The following is a 15,425-nucleotide window of genomic DNA, read 5'->3' on the forward strand; positions in this document are numbered from 1 at the left end:
TTTGTGATTTAGACATGAGCTACAAATGCCAAAGAAATGCCGTCGAAAGAAAAAACAATCAGACTTGAAAGTCCAAACGGCAGCCAGAAGAAGATGTCATTTTTGTTACTTAGAAGAGAAATTCTTCAGTGTCCTCCTCTCTGTCCCCCCACCCCACCCCCAGCTGTACCCTGTCACTTTATTAGATGACCTTTCAACTGGGGTCTGCCTGGGGCATTTTTAGTAAAGTGGGTTGGAGCATGTGACCCTTGACTCTCCCGCACATTCTTTAGGGGATCCTGAAGGCTCTCCAGCCACCCTCTGGGTGGTCTCCTCAGTGTGGCCACTGATAAGCCCAAAGCCCTGGGACCCAAGACTTTCCCTAAGTGGGTAAACCACAGAGAAGTGCACCTTGAGGGCCAAAGGCCAAACCTGGAGCAGATGCTCTCCATGGGAGGCTGAAGGTAGATGGCTTGGGGTTTGGTTTGGTTTGGTTTTTTTGATGGGGGGGGGGGACAGATGTTGAGGAGGGAGGATATGCTTTTGAGGATTTTTTTCCCCTACCCCGTTGTCATCAGTAGACAATGAACTCCTTTCTAGTGTTGACAAGTGGCCTAGAAGTGTTGCCTGCAGTAAGAACAAAAGCACAAAAGTAGGCTTTGAAATCAACATCGCTTTGAAAGAGTAAACACAGAGCCTGTTTACTCTTAGGGAGGGCTGTATGTCCAACAAGGGTACTAAGTTAATGATGGATTGGACCCAAAAGACAGCAAAGAAAATAAATGTATCAACCGTTTCAGCTGCTAAGAAATGAATCATCAATACAGGGAAGAGGCCCTGTTGAGTATATGCCAGGCTCCAGGCATTTGCCAGGTGTGGCTCCCCCAGACTTAACACAGGGCAATGAAGGTTAACAGGTTATGGAGTCACGTGACTCAGACTGTTCTCACTCTAAATCTGCTTTCTTTCAGATTGTTACATTAGGAGCTGGTGTGGGGCTCAGTGTATAAAGGTGCTTGCTGCTGGGTATGATCCCTAGGACCCCACCCCTGAAAGTGTCCTCTCTCTCTCTCTCTCTCTCTCCCTCCCTCCCTCCCTCCCACCCCCCCCTCACTGTAATTTTTAAAAGCTGGTGTGAATGACTGAGTACTATACTGACTGTTGTTTAAAATTAAGGCTACTGGGGCTGGAGAGATGGCTCAGAGGTTAAGAGCACTGACTGCTCTTCCAGAGGTCCTGAGTTCAATTCCCAGCACCCACATGGTGGCTCACAACCATCTATAATGTGATCTAATGCCCTCTTCTGGTGTGCAGGTGAACATGGAGATATATACATAATAAATAAAAAAATTATAAAAAAAAAATTAAGGCTACCTCATCTTCACTTCCAGTAACGAGCTAGAACAGAAACAAAACATCTTACATGGCTGAGTTTTTAGTAGAAAGAAGTCCAGACCTTTCAGACTCCTTTAAAAGTGGAGTTTGCTTATCTCCCCTCTTGACTCCCATACGCTGCAAAACTCACCCAGGGGGATTCACCAGGGTTATAGCTTGTCCGCCCTGTGGGATTTGCTGCTAGATTTCATGATTCTTCAAATTTTTTTTTCCTCACTGCTTGGATTCTGTGCCTCAGCCATTGTTCTTTTCTCTCTCTCTTCTGGTCACAACCTGCCATGCCCTCCCTTTCCTGGCCCTTGCCTAGTTGTCCTCAAAGTCATAGTTCCTGGTGTCTGTTTCCGGGAGCCACAGGCTGCCTTTTTCTCTGGCCTCCTTTTCAGTGCTGAGCCCTCACTGCCCTTTATCTACTCCATAGCTTTAGATATGAGCTAAAATAGCTTGATTTTTTTTGGGCGGGGTGGCGGGGGGGGGGAGCGAGTCTGTTGCCTGGAGATGTGATGCTGAACACCACTGTGATATGGTGATGCTCTTGAGCTAGTGGAGGTCGAGACCAAGTGTTTATATTTTAATCTCTGTGTCTGGATGTGTGGGGCACAACTTCTTTCTGTTATCAGAAGAGTATCCTACGCATCATGCCAGATAAACTGGAAGTGCCTTCATTGGGCCTGACATGAGGAATAGGCTTCCTGAGTCCTCTTAAAGTCTTAGTTACATAGGAAGGCCATCTTTGCACCTTCTTCACATTTTCTCAGATGAATTTTCTCTGGCGAAGGTGCTGTCTTGACAACTAAACTCCTTATGAGGAGGATACCTTAGTGCTATTTTTTTTGATGTACAAAATGGAATGTTCCATAATAACCTTATTTTCTTTTGGTCTGCAAGTGATATGTATTTTTTTGTGATATGTATTTTTATAATTCATCTAGTGATTTCTCAGAGACACACAGTCATTAAGTGACAAGGTGAGATTTTTAAGAAAAGATTTATTTATAACATATACAGTGTTCTGCCTACATGTACACCTGCACATCAGAAGAGGGAACCAGATCTCATGATAGATGGTTGTGAGCCATCATATAGTTGCTGGGAATTGAACTCAGGACCTCTGGAAGAGCAGATGGTGCTCTTAACCACTGGGCCATCTCTCCAGCCTGACAAGGTATGATTTGAACTCAGGCATTTCTTAACTAATACTTGAGCTATGAGCCCCTATGCTAAGGTCTGGTTGGAATAAGAACCATACAAAGATGCCAGCATTTGATCTGTTGGTTCTGTTTTAAAAACAAGATCTTATTTTGTTGTCCAGGCTAGCCTCCAGCTTCTCCTGTCCCAGCTTCTTGAATGCTGGGAGAATAGGCAAGTGGCCCTGCACTCCGTGATGCTATCGTTGACTTTCAAAAACTGGAAATTGTCTATGGCTCCATCAAATAACATAATAATCTCTTAGACTGACAGCATAAGGGAAGACAGAACTAATGCTTTGTATGCGTGTTGATACCGGCTAGCTCTATCCTGGGAAACATATACCTTCTGGAAGGCACGTGCAGTGACTGAGTTGTTAGCCAGTATGATCCAGGAACACAGAGTTGGGGGAAATAAATGAAGAAACACTAAATTGGTTGGATAATATGAATTCTGCTTGATGTAATTTTTTTTCCCAAGTTCAGCACATGTTCTAAATAGGATTTTGGAGTCTTGCCCCGCCCCCACACCTGTGCCTTTGTCCTCCAAAGAGTGAATATAAGGGAAATTTTCAAGAAGGAGAGAGTATACAGTTGGGAGCAATGCATGGCATGTGTGTGCCCTCTGAGCAAATGCTAAGACTGCCAGTCATTTCAAGTCAGATGAAGACTTCACAGATGCGGGCCATCACCATCACCATCCTCTCCAAAACGGCCAGCGCTTCTCAAAGCTTATAGAACTCTCACATGAGCAGCACTGGCTGATAGAGACTTCTGCCGTGACTGAAATGTTCTCTGCCTGTCCTCGTCAACATGGTTGCCATTGCCCACATGTGGATGTTGGGGTTGGGGGTTGGGGGTTGGGGAGGCGTAAAGTGTGTTAATGTGACCAGATTTTAGATCTGTTGGGATGAGATGTGATTCAGACTTAGCTGAACGGCCACGCGAGGCGAGGCAGCGCTGTACTGGGAGTGTGGCTCTTGAACTCCTGTTTTGGTTGTTGCTGCTGTTGTTTTGTTTTGTTTTGTTACATTTTCTTTGCTTGAAGCAGGAATTTTGGGGAGCCAAGGGAATGGCTACATCCCTGATGGCTCCTAGTTTTTTTCATGGGACGATAAGGGATTCCTTCTGAACCCTGCACAGTGTCCTTGTGACAAGGCTGTCAGACTCTACACTGATTTCCCAGGGCCATCTAACTACATTGTTTCCCTAAACAACCCCTGTGATAGGCTAAACCAGACCCTGGCAGTTTCTTTCTAGCCATATGGTATCATGACAAACATGACTAATTCCTGCTCTGTTTGTTCTCAATCGTGTTAATCTGCCAACTGGTTAGCGCCCATTATAAAGCAGCTTTTATCTGGAGATTCTCATTAGCATGTGAAATTAGTCCAAGCCTAAACTTCATTTTGCCAAGTCCTCCCTCAGGCTGCTCTGGAGATAGAGTCTGTTCACAATCGAGGTTTTGTTTCTTGACTGTCAGGCTATGTCCAGAAGGTCAATTATCGTTTTTCTTTCTTCTTTTTAAAATCAGATACTTCATGTTTATTTGCTGTGGTCTAAATTCTGGTGGAGCCATTCTGTCTTCCTGTTTGTTTTGCTTCGGTAATAGAGAACTATATCTTTGCCTGCCCCCAGAGATAATTTCTTATTATATTGTTTGGCTCAATAAAGACTGACTTATAAATATTCTTCTGTGAGATTTCACCTGACTCCCTGATGCATATATAATGGTTTTGTCAGCAGTAACGCCTTTCAGGGTCACTCCTGGACCTTTTAAACTAGCCTTTTCACACTTCTGCCAGGAGTGGCAGCTAACATAAAGAGCCAGAAGCCATTAAGTTCTTTAAAAAATAAAATTAAAAGAAGGTTTTAACAAAGAGGATGGGCATGTATATATTGTACCCCTAAACACTTACATTTCATTTCCCCTAGAACTACTTTATTAGTTAAAAATTACATCAGCTAAATATTTTTGAGATAGTTATACTAAAATTTCTTAAATGACTAAGAATCGAAAACCTGACTTTGAAAAATTAACCAAAGATGGTTGACTTTTAGTTTAAGGACAATGAGAGCAGTGGTGAGGGGTGGGGTGGGGGCAGGGAGAAGGAGAGGGAGAGGGACACAGACACACACACACACACACACACACACACACACACACACACACACACACAGAGAGAGAGAGAGAGAGAGAGAGAGAGAGAGAGAGAGAGAGAGAGAGAGAGAGAGAGAGAGAAAATGTTGTTCTGTTATCTTTTTTTTTTTTTTTTTTTTTTTTTTTTTTGTCCACGGAGGCTTTTTATTTAGGTTTTACATCTCTAGAAAAGGAACCCCAGGATTTTCCCTCCTATATGTTTTCGTGTTGCTTCTTCATGGTCCATGATGCCGGCTGAGGTTGTCAGTACAATGAAGCCAAACTGATGGGACGGGAGCAGGTTGTTCTGTCATTTTTCTAGGTCCTTAAGTTGTACATCAAATCTAGGGCTGATCACGCCACACTTGTTCAGCCTGCCTGTGAGGTTCACAGCAATTTTCCCAGCTCTGTGGTCATCAATAATCTCAAATTCACCGATGTAGCCATGCTTCATCAGCACAGTCAAGAAGCAGACGATGACTTTGGAGCAAGGCCTGATGAGGACCTGGCATTTGTCTCTCTTCTCAGTGTTGTTGATGCTCTTGAGAGCATCTGCCAGGACAAAGATGGTAGAAAGAGCTCTGTTATCATCTTTTAAAAAAGATTATACATGCGCGTGTACACACACACACACACACACACACACACACACACACACACACACACACACACACACAGAGTGCTCTGGCTGCATGTACACCTGCAGGCCAGAAGAGGGCATCAGAACACATTATACGCATTATAGATAGTTGTGACCCACCATGTGGTTGCTGGGAATTGAACTCAGGACACCTGGAGGAGCAATCAGTGCTCTTAACCGCTGAGCCATCTCTCCAGCCCCTGTTATCATTTTTCTAAGCAGGAAAGATGCCATACTACCAAAAGGTGACGGAAAGACTCTCAGATGCTTTATCAGACGAAGTGGGCAGAGTCAGTGTTAGGGAAGCCATTGTGTCCCTCATGTCCTGGGTTTTCTCCTTTTGGACTCAGACCTGGGGAAGATTATACTGGACCACATCTATGGAGAGCAAATGCTGCAAATAGAGTGACCCGCCTCCTGACACTACACTTTGTCTGGGCCCTTGTTGGACTGTACTTCACTGGAATAACCTCAGCTGTCTCAGAAGAAGAAACCTGCCTTTGCTCACATCCCTACTGCTCTGCCTCACCTGTCCTGCTCTGTAGAGTATTTGCAAAACCTTCCTAAAAGCATAATAATAATAATAATAATAATAATGATGATGATGATGATGATGATGATGATGATGATGATAAGTGCAAGTGATATGCTAAGGTTTTCCCCACTATCTTGATTTCTCCTATAAAAAAAGTGATTAATACAGCCAAACAAGATAGGAAGGAAGTGGGAATGTCACTCGTTTAAGAGTAACTTTCTCTGCCCCTCATGCAGCATTACCGGGCAGTAGGGCACATTATGGGACACTGCATCAGAGTGCTTATGTTGGAACTAGATATTAACTGGTTCTTAGTAGCTTTGAAAGATTCTGCATGCCAGTTTTACCATCTGTGAAATGGGAGCAGCTACACCTTTCCCCTGGTTCCTGCTCTTCTGAAGAAAAACTGTCACGTGATTGGTGCTTTGTCTGGACCATGGTAAGGGTACAATGAGTGGCAGCTATTGTAGCTTCTGTCTACAGGACCCTGGACACTGGGGGAAGGGTAGAGAGGCCTTTGTGTTCTCGTTGTATGGGGCACATTGTCACCACTTACCAAGTCTCAGTCCTGGTCAGCACAGACAGTGGGTAGATTCTTTTTGGGAATGGGACGTGGGGTCTTCCCAGGGCAAATGTCAGATGCTTTGATGTACCGTTGGGTCAGATTCTGAGAAGCTCGGAGCACTGGGCTCTGCCTCCCACTGAATGTCATCTGAGGTGCAGCATCCAAGAGGAAGGAACTGACAGGCTTCAGTGTGGGCGGCCCTCCCTGAGGGGGCACCCAAACAATGTGTGTGTGTGTTGGGGGGGCGCACAGCTCCTCGCTCATCAATCTCCCATTGTGAAGGGTCCCAGATCTGAGGTGTTCTCTGCATGCGCTGCGGGCTGAGCTTTGAGAGAAGACAAACTCTAGGGAAAGATTCAGTTGTCATTTGGGGGGAAAGCAAGATAATTTAATTTCTTTGGTTGTTTTTTTTTTTTTAACCCAAATTTTTCTTTTGCAGCTGAAGAGTGGGAGTGAAGGAGAGAACAGAGCTGACTGAAGGAGCCCTGCTGATCTCCAGCTCTCTAACCCTCTCTCGTGCCTTGTGATCAGAGGGAATGCTCTCCTTTCTGACTTTGCCTATGTGTACTGGCATGGCTCCTTCCTTCTTCCCTTCCTTCCTTCCTTCCTCCCTTCCTTCTTCCCTTCCTTCCTTCCTTCCTTTTGGTTTTTTTGAGATAAGGTTTTTTCTGTGTTGCTCTGGTTGTCCTGTAACTCACTCTGTAGACCTGGCTGGCCTCAAACTCAGAGATCGGCCTGCCTTTGCCTCCCAGAGTGCTGAGATTAAAGATGTGTGCCACCACACCCAGGTGGCATGGTTTCTGCTGGGGAGAGTCTGGTTAAGGGGGGATCAGACCACTTTCACTACAAGTGACATTGTCTTGTGTCTTCTTTGCTATTGTCACCATCAGAAAAAAAAAATCACCTGCTGGCAGTCTGCCTTGCCCCAGATAGCCGTATTGGACTGTCGATGCCCAGACTGGCTAAATAGTTGGGCTATAACTTTGTCAAATTTCCTCTCAGCTTCAATTTTCCTACCCTTTAAAAGGAAGCTAACATGAAGGAGTTAGGAATTTGAGAGGGGCAAGGACAGCAGTGCTTGCCGAGCATGGAGCACAGTGCCCATCAGAGTTGGCCTGCAGTAATGCATGCTCATGGCGGAATAGCAGACGAGAGTCAGGGTGGGATTTTGTAGTTTGTCTCAACAATTTCTGAGCATTTCCTCTAGGCCCCCTTTCCTCCCTGAGCTACCCGTGAAGCTCTGCAGCCCTTTTGATGCGCACCCTGCAGTTAGTGACCATAGGGCCTATCAGCTCTTGAGGAATAACTTCAAAGAGTAGGCCTTCTTATATTTAAAGATACTGTGCTGACTTCAGATCGCTCTATTTGTGGTGAAGAGTGTTGGAAAAGGGTGTTCAAGGGTGTTAGCAAGGCCACTGAGAAATGAGAAGAGGCTTCCTGCTCACCATGCAGAGGCAAGGCTTGCTATGTACTCACTCTAATCAACCATGTCACCCTTTTAACCCCATTGCATCTAACCTCACGTTCTAGTTATGTCTAAGGCGTGTCTCATTTTGGAGGTTGGTTCCCGGTAAACCCTTGCTTACCCTTTTGTGTTTTCTAAGGTGGTGACAGATTATATATTCCACATTTTTGTATGTTGTAGAGGAGTTTATTAAATGAGCATGGGGAGGAGAATGAAAGGGGGAGGGGTACACGAGAGAGAGAGAGAGAGAGAGAGAGAGAGAGAGAGAGAGAGAGAGAGAGGAGGGAGGGAGAGGGAGAGGTAAGAGTAGGTAGAGGGGGTAGAGAGAGAGCACTTCCACATTTTAAATTTTGTGATTGTCTTAGCTACTTATCCATTACAGTGACAAGACATCAGGACCAAAGGAGCTAATAGAAGAGAAAGTTTATTAGGTGCATGCAGTTTCAGAGCATGAGTTCATGACCATTACACCAGGGAGCATAGCACCAGGCAGGCAGGCATGGTGCTGGGACAATAGCTGGGAGCTAAAATCTGATCCAGAAGCACAAGGCAGAGGGAAGCACAGGGATAGACTTTTAAAAGCTCAAAGCCCCACCCCAAGAGACACATCTCCTCCAGAAAGGCCACACCTCACAATCCTTCCAAAACAGTTCCACCAACCGGGAATCAAATAATCATATATATGAGCCTATAGGGGTATATTCATGGGACTTGCTGTTAGACTTCTATGGCTGTCCATCAGACTCTCTTTCTTTATTCATTTTATTTTTTCTTATTAATTTATTCTTGTTACATCTCAATGGTTATCCCATCCCTTGTATCCTCCCATTCTTCCCTCCCTCCCATTTTCCCCTTATTCCCCTCCCCTATGACTGTTCCTGAGGGGGATTACCTCCCCCTTTATATTCTCATAGGGTATCAAGTCTCTTCTTGGCTACCTGCTGTCCTTCCTCTGAGTGCCACCAGGTCTCCCCCTCCACGGGACATTGTCAAATGTGAAGCACCAGAGTACGTGAGAAAGTCATATCCCACTCTCCACTCAACTGTGGAGAAAGTTCTGACCTCTTTGTTTATTTCATTGTTTCTTTTTTTGTGGTGTGTGTGTGTGTGTGTGTGTGTGTGTGTGTGTGTGTGTGAGAATTCACTTGGTGTACATTTTACAAGTACACCTGCAACTGCATGTGCAGGCTAGAGGTCAGTGCTGAGCATCTTCCTGGATTGCTCTCTGCTTTATTTACGGAGGCGGAGGCTCTCACTAAATGTAGTGCTGGCCGATTGTGTAGTCTAGGTAGCCAGTTTGCCCTGAAGCTCCCCTCTTTCCACTCCACTGAGCACTGAGATTATGCCATGCCCAGCTAGCTTTGCTTTTTTCAAATGTGGGTGCCGGGGATCTGAACGTGAATCTCTGTGCTTGTACAGTTATTGTGTTGTCCACTGAGCTGCTGTTGTAGTCTAAGAACGTGGGCTACATTTTTTTTTTGTCAAAAGGGATAACACTATAGGGATGCAGTAGGCAACTTAAAAAAAAACTCAGGTGTGTGTGTGTGTGTGTGTGTGTGTGTGTGTATTATGTGTATGTGGTGTATGTGTGTATGTGTGCATGTGTGCAGGTACATGTGTGCACAGATCACAGTTTGCCACCCAGTGCCTTCCTCGACTCCTCTCCCTCTTGCTTTGTTGAGATAGGGCCTCTCATTCAACCTACAGCTTTCTGACTCTGCTAGTCTGCCTGGCCAATGAGCTCCAGGGCTCTGACTGTCTCCACTTCCCCAGCACTGGCTTTATAGGACCTGACTTTTTGTGTGGTTCCAGCAGACAGAACCTGGTGCTTGCCTGGTAGGCACTTCACTGACTGAACTGTCTTCTTGATTTTCCTGTGACTTTCAGTTTAGTGCCTATTAAGTCTTCCAAGGGCTTCCCTTCTATGCCTTGTATCAAAGTGTATTGGGGCCTAGTATGCCTTATTTTTTTAATTTATTTTTGTCATTCATTACAAGAGACTCTGATGGTGCCAGGTCCTGAGGCAGAGGAACGAAGCTCTTCTTCAGCCATAACTGCCCCTTGCACACACATGACCCCTTTATTCCCTTACAGAAGATAATAAATTCCTCCATGGCACAGAACCTAGGACCTCCCTTTTCTGAAGGAGGAAGCATTGGAGAAGACTTTGGAGGATAAGAAGTCAAACCTGGTATAATTCCCAGGGATGCAATTTAACAGTGACTGATTGTTCACCATGTGCTGGTTGAGTGTCATAATAAAGACAAATAGGAGCTGGAGAAAGAGCTCCCTAAAACTCCCCTCCAGTGCTGGAGGTCTGTAGATCCCACGGGGTGGGCTGTTGGGCCCCGGGAAGGGCAGTTATTAGTTAAGAGGTCCTCACAGAGCTTATAAAATGTTTTATTAAACGACAAACTCCTAAACATTATACAGGGTCCTATTTTGTGGCCCATATGCTGACTGAATTCCCAGATGACTTTAATGAGCAAATGGCAGCCCATTAAAAGTACAGTAGTTTTGCAAAGAAAATAGTTCCCCAGGGGAGGGACAAGAAAACACACCAGGCTGCTACTGTGTTGATAGTTATCCCAGGAGCTCCTTCCTCCTTCCCCCCAAGATCACTGGTGGGAACAAATCTGCTGTTGTAAGAAGCGGATGCTCCCACTCGGCCCATCCTCCTGTATCTGAGGGATCCTGCTTGCTCTTGCTAGTCAGCTCCTGGTCTTGCTGACCTTGAAGCAATGAAGAAAACAACACATCTGTGCACATTTTGCTTCCTCAAGGAACCTTGCCTTGCTAGCCATTGGAAAGAAAGAACTTAGTGTCTTTGAGAGAGAGAGCTCAATCTTCTCATCAGTAGAGGATGGGGGAAAGCAACGATTTTAATTCTACCAGGCTATCGAGCTGTAAATTATAGTTACGATTCTGTTAAAAGTGTCATAATTGCTGGTTTATGTTAACCATCACTGGGATTTTTTTTTTGTTGGTTTCATCTCCTGGAAGGGCACTGTTGTGTACGTGCTCCGGGGCAGTTTCAGATCTCCTTCCCTGCCTCGCTCCCAGTACCCCCATGATGTCTTCATATTCTCTGTGCATGCAGCCCACTGCCCACACCCTCTCTGGTGAGGATGTGTAGAGTTTTTCTTTTCACACCAGCAGTCAAGCAGTCTTTATGCCAAGCTGTGGGGAGAGTTTGCCCAGTACCTGATAGGGTAACCCTGTTTCCACTCCCATATGTAATCTGAGCTATCCACAGAAACCTATAACTCTTGCCAGTAACAGTCTCTCAGCACACTTCAGGTTTCCACTGATGAGCATTGAAAGGCAGCAGAAAAAGAAAGGCACCACCATGTTAAAGGGTATCACATTAACGTCATCTGATAAACTCACTGTGAAATTGAAAATGTTTTATATCTTCCCTCTCCAATAGGTAGAGTCTAGCGTCTTGATTTCATCTGTGATATTGTTCTGTTTTAATCTGTCTGTTGGTTTCCTACTGTCCTCAAAAAACTCCAACCTTCTTACCATAGCGTGTCAGTCTAAGTTCATAAGAATATATACCATTTATTTTATGTATATGAGTGTTTTTGTCTGCTTCTGTGTCTTTGCCCCATGTTTGTGCCTAGTGTTCTCAGAGGCCAGAAGAGGCCATTAGATCTTATCATATCCCCTGGAATTAGAGTTAGAGATGGTTGTGAGCTGCGACATGGGTGTTGAGAATTGAACCTGGGCCCTCAGGAAGAGCAGCCAGTGCTCTTAACCATTGAGCCAAGTCTGCAGGCCTTAGTTTTTAGTTGCAAGGAAAAGAGGTGAACTCTGGATGGCTTAGGCAGAAGAGAAAGTCACTAAATGGCTATAGAGGAAGGTACAAAAAACCAGCAGGCCATAGGAACAGGCTCGTGAAGCAGTCAGGAGCAAGTAAGGTTGGGTATCTGTGAAAACCATAGCTGTTTAGTGAGGACACTGGCCATGCCAAGGAGGTCATTGTAGGCCATTGTGTGTGTGACATGACCACCCCCCCTGCCATAAGACAGTGACACTGGTCTGCAATGGGGCCTTTGCTGCCCTTTGATGATTCACCAGGGGTCTCGCTTTGTTCCTCAGTGGCTCCCTGGTTGACCGTTGGTCAGTATACCTGACTGCAGTGATGTGTTTAATTCATCTGAACCTCAGAGGTAAGGGAGGAGAGAGAAGTAACTGATGTCTTCATGGTCAACAGCCAGACCCCATATTCTTCCCATGGAGCTGCAAGCCGAGGAACCCTTCTCTGACCATCTCCTATGAGTCCCCAGCGTCCCTGTCATGCGTTCTTTAATCTCGGTCTATAGTCCATTTTTTCGTTGTCATCCCAATGATTGTCCCTGTGTGGATTCTGGGTTTTTTTAATTTACAGATTTTATTTAATCAATTATATTTTATTTTAAATATATTTTATTAATTTATTCATATTACATCTCAATTGTTATCCCATCCCTTGTATCCTCCCATTCCTCCCTCCATCCCATTTTCCCCTTACTCCCCTCCCCTATGACTGTGACTGAGGGGGACTCCTCCCCTTGTATATGCTCATAGGGTATCAAGTCTCTTGTTTCTCCCACCCTTAGGTGTTGCGAGCCATGACCCTCCATGTCCTGTTCAGTGTTGATCCTCCAGCACCTCCAACAGGACGCATCCCAGAGTGAGAGGCAGCGGTGTTAGTTCCGTGCATAGTCAACGGAAGTCCTCAACGCCGCCATCACACCTGAGATATTAAAATTCTTCAGTTAAGCCTTTACACATGATGGATGCTTTGGTGTCCTCCCACCATCTCAACTACTCCTTAGAAATGAAGTCCCTAGCAGCTATGTAGGCATCTTTGCAGCACAGAGCACTGTGCATATCACACTTGAAGCCTGCTGCCTCCATTGGTCTTAACACTACGGCCCTGCAGATTGCTTGGTTTTGCATTAGGATGACTGCTGAATATTTATTGCCAAGGTATTGACAGCCTAAACATTAGGAATATTCTAAAACCAGTCAGTGGTCTTCACTGTGATGAACTTTTATCAAACACTAGGGGGAAAAAACAGGCCACTTTCCCATCCTTCTGTCTCACGTGCACTGCCCACTGCTGGATGGAGCCAACACGTAGGCTCCAATCTCTTCAGCTCCCACATACAGCTTCTGTGCCAGCACCTGCACAAAAGCCTTTTTCATGCTAGTTCTTACTGTGACATCCTGGCTTTTTAATTTTCAGGAGCAGCCTCTTCTATCCCGTTTCCCCCTTGAGACCTTCCTTGGTGCTTTATTTTTGTTTTTGCTTTGGATTTTGTGTTGGGAGAATAGCTGCAGCCTATTGGGAGGTCTCAGCATTGAGCCAAGCTGTTACAGACTGTGCTGGCTAGGCTGGGCAGCAGGAACATAAGGAAGAAGATGGGGACTGTTCTCTAAGCCTGCATTACTGTTTGCTAGGAGAGGCTTAGGAAGGAGGGCTTGTTTCTAGGACACGGGCTACTGTGAAGCCACAGTCCACATTGAGGACAGGTGTCTACCACCGAAGGAGAGGTGAGAACTCAGAGCCTTGAACTCAGAACCTGTGCCTTAAAGATGAAGTAAGATTTACTAACTCCCTTGACTTAGCCATTCTGCAAAGCTATGTATATTAAAATATCATGTCGTATCACATAAGCCCGTGCATTTTTTATTTGTTAATTATTTAATTATTAAAATAGTGACTTAAAAAGTGCATTCAGCACTTGGGAGGCAGAGGCAGGCGGATTGCTGTGAGTTTGAGCCCAGCCTGGTCTACAGTGTGAGTCCAGGACAGGCAAGGCTAGATAGAGAAGCCCTGTCTCGGAAAGCCAAAAACAAATGAATGAATGAATGAATGAATGAATGAATGAATAAATAAATAAATAAAAGTGCATTCAGACATAAGCAGAAGAAGGATTCTAAATAAGCTCAAAGCCATTCCCTGGACTGGACCAGGAGGCACAAAGCTGGAAGGGAGGGAGAGGAAATAACATCATTGGTACGACAAAATTCTGAGAAAACAAACATGGTGGGAGACCTGTAAACACCTATTCAGGCAACAGGTTCACTTTCAAAGGTCCCAAACAAGACTTGCATCGCATTTGTCAAGCTCATCTAGACAGGTACAGTAGGGATATTTCAGAGCCTAGAGTCCAGGCCAAGCACTACTGTTGGTATTCTCTCTCGAGTGTTGCCTCCTGGTCAGGGAGAGTTTATGGTGGTCATCTTTTCCCTTTGGACTTTAGCCTTTGTGACACCTAAAGTTGAGGACAGTCTTGAGATGAAGCAATCTGATCCAGGAACACCTGACACTTCGGTCTTGGAGAGTGAGGTCACCTGCCCTGCAGGAGCATTTGGGAGCTCGGCCAAGAATTAGAAAAGAGCTTGATGTGTCAGCTCAGTGCCCAGACTAAAATCGCAGGGGTCACGCAGAGTAGGTACCTGTTCTTAGGGAGCTCAGCTTCTGGCTGCACACACTTACACAAGTCAGATCATAAATGGGGGCCCTCCGGACTGATGCTATGTGGGTCTGTAACAGGATCACAGGGCAGAGAATGACTTCCGGGGACTGGCCAGGGACGGGCTTTGAAAAGGTGCCACCAATCCAGAGACTTGAATGACGAAGGGCTAGCCACACCAAATACTGGAGCAGGGAGGAGCAAATGCCCCCAGAAAGCCAAGAGACATCTTATTTTCAAGGGCTGTTGAGTGGCTGGGCTGATGGGTTCAAAATCAGGTTGTCCTGGCTTATCTCAGCTTCTTTCGCCTTGAGTAAGCTTTGAACTTTAGTCGGCCGGCCTCGGCAGAGTACAGCTGACATTGCCAGCATTACACAGTAGCATATCCTAGGTGCCCTAATGGGCTCTGTCCTGATTTTTTTTTTCTAATTGTAGAGGGCTGAGAGAAGTCTGCAGACCTCCTGCAACCCCATTCTTTCCTCAGGAAAGCACAGGCTTAGATTTGGATACTAGTGGAATGTGTTTGGGTTTTATGAACTCGTGTTTTAAAAATCACATGGTTGGATTTGTATCCTTCAGAGTTACCCGCTTTGTCTACGCTGATTTGCATTTTAGTCATCCACTGCGGTGGCAGGCAGTCTTCAGAGGTATTTCACCTCCTATCTCTGTACTCTAATACAAAAAAACAGAGACATCACCAGAGAAGAAAGCCATAGACCAAAAGTTAGCGTAAGTTTATGCACAACAATCTTCAGCAGAACATTAGCAAACTACATGCAGCAATATGTCAAAATGTTGATGCCTCAGGGCTGAGTGAGGGTCTTTCCAGGGGGTGCCAGGCTGTCTGAGTGACAGCGATGCACCCCCCCCCCTCGGGTGGGCAGTCAAAGCACATCAGCAGCCAAACAAACAAAAGTGATGTCATACTTTTTACAGACACAGAAAAGTCTTCTGACAAATTTGATATTCAAGGTAAGAAATTTAAAAGTTAGGAATATGGTGCTTTTCCCAACCCAAGAAAGGCAGCCTGGGAAAAGCCTATAAGCAACATT

At 45.3% G+C, this 15,425-nt stretch overlaps 1 pseudogene; it reads right to left on the minus strand.

Annotated features, from left to right (window-relative positions):
- Positions 1-4,882: 4,882 nt before the first annotated feature.
- Positions 4,883-13,099, minus strand: LOC127194172 (40S ribosomal protein S15a-like; annotated as a pseudogene).
- Positions 13,100-15,425: the final 2,326 nt, after the last annotated feature.

This window comes from Acomys russatus, chromosome 10, assembly GCF_903995435.1.
Source record: "Acomys russatus chromosome 10, mAcoRus1.1, whole genome shotgun sequence".
NCBI lineage: Eukaryota > Metazoa > Chordata > Mammalia > Rodentia > Muridae > Acomys > Acomys russatus.